We start from the raw sequence: 1,780 nt of genomic DNA, 5'->3' as shown, positions 1-1,780 counted from the left end.
ATTCTTGGTCCAAGTTCATCATGATCTGCTATTGAAACCCAAAAGGAACTAGTAGAAAACATTTTAATAACACAATCAACTTGGAAGATCCAGGTTATTATTATTATTATTATTATTATTATTATTATTATTATTATTTTGCCAAACATTTATCAGAATATTCTTAATCTTTTCCCAATTTTATTGGGAAGCATTGCGTTTGGCCATAATAACATAGACACTTTCATTGGCATGACATTTAAGCCTCTCCATAAACCATACAGCAAAGGGCTCATTCAAATTATTCATTTCATTGTCTTCTAGAGCATTATAATCTAGTTCTCATCCTTCAATCAGCACTTATCTGACTATGAAGGATCTTGGAAGTAATTTAAGTCAAACATTAAGAAAACCTGTACGTTGTAAGTTTTAAGATATAGCCACAAAGACTGTAATTGAAAAAGCAAGAAATAATATTTAAAGTAGTCACTTCAGGGATCATGAGACCCAAAGCTTGCCTAGGTCTGGTTAATTGACATACACCTGTTTCAAAGCCTGAATATTGTCTTCAGCATATTATAGCTCTGAAATATTAGCTGGTAATAACTAATAATACAGTAAGTTATATTTTTATAGGCTACAGCATATTTATTATCCTTTCTCTTAATTCTCACATTTAAGGAATTAATTAGGTCTTTCAGTAATGTAAATACTCTTGGAAAATTCTATTTTAATAATCTTTCCTGCAATTGTCCAGATATAGTCTTAATCACTAAAGACTAGCATAATTAGCTGGTTTAGGTTCCTCATCTGTTATCTTCTTCTCAAAAGATACTCCTAGACAGCCTGTTTCCCATAGGATCAACATATGACTGACCATTACAGTCAGTACAATTAATCTAGTTTCATGGGTGGACTTTCTGTAATGTACATTAAAGGTGGACCTGGGAAATGGGTCCATACAAATCTTTTCATAATTTTTACTTACCTGACAAGCTCATGAAGCTACGTGGCTATAAACTCTGTAGCTGGAAATTTACCTTCTTGTGCTAGATTTCTTAGTCTTTATCATGATGACTGGTTTAAATTCTCCTTTGAAATCTGATTTAATTTACTGAATCATGTTCTGTAACATTAAGACTCTCAATAAAACAATTTAAGAAAAATTTTTAAAATATTTTGTGAGACCTAGTGTGTGTCTCTGGAGTCCTATTCTCCCCCTTTTCTTTATTTAATAAAATTGAGTAAAGGCTTGTCATAAACCATAGTATCATCAGTTTAAGTTATAGATACTAATATAAGTAATTAAATGATAAGAATAGATTTACCATTTATTGATTATTGTATTGTTTAATATAGATTAGTTGATCCATTCTAACAATTTAATAGAGCTCTTGATCTCTTTTTGAGGTCTTAAAATATTTTAGAATATTATCCTTTAAATAGGTATCTCTTAATTGTCTTTTAGAAAATATGATTAAGGTTATTTCCCAGTGTAGGGAGCAGTATATAAATCTTACCATATTTTTATAGATAATAGGTCCAGTCAGAGAACTTATATAATATCAATGAGTTTTTGAAGTTTGTAACCTTTATTGTTCAAAATTAACATACAACTTTAATTTGGAGAACCTCAGTCCTAATAAAATATTCTCCCAAATTTTAATTGTTTTAACTTTCCATAAATCTCATAATTATCCAACAAACAAAATACGAAAGAATCAACAGTGTCTTTGAATCAGTCAAATTTAGTCTCCAAGAACAATTGTCAAAATTGGTATCAAAGTCAGTAGTTTAATAT

The sequence above is a fragment of the Marmota marmota genome, unplaced genomic scaffold (genome assembly GCF_001458135.2).
Source record: "Marmota marmota marmota unplaced genomic scaffold, marMar, whole genome shotgun sequence".
NCBI lineage: Eukaryota > Metazoa > Chordata > Mammalia > Rodentia > Sciuridae > Marmota > Marmota marmota.
This window is presented reverse-complemented; position numbering follows the sequence as displayed.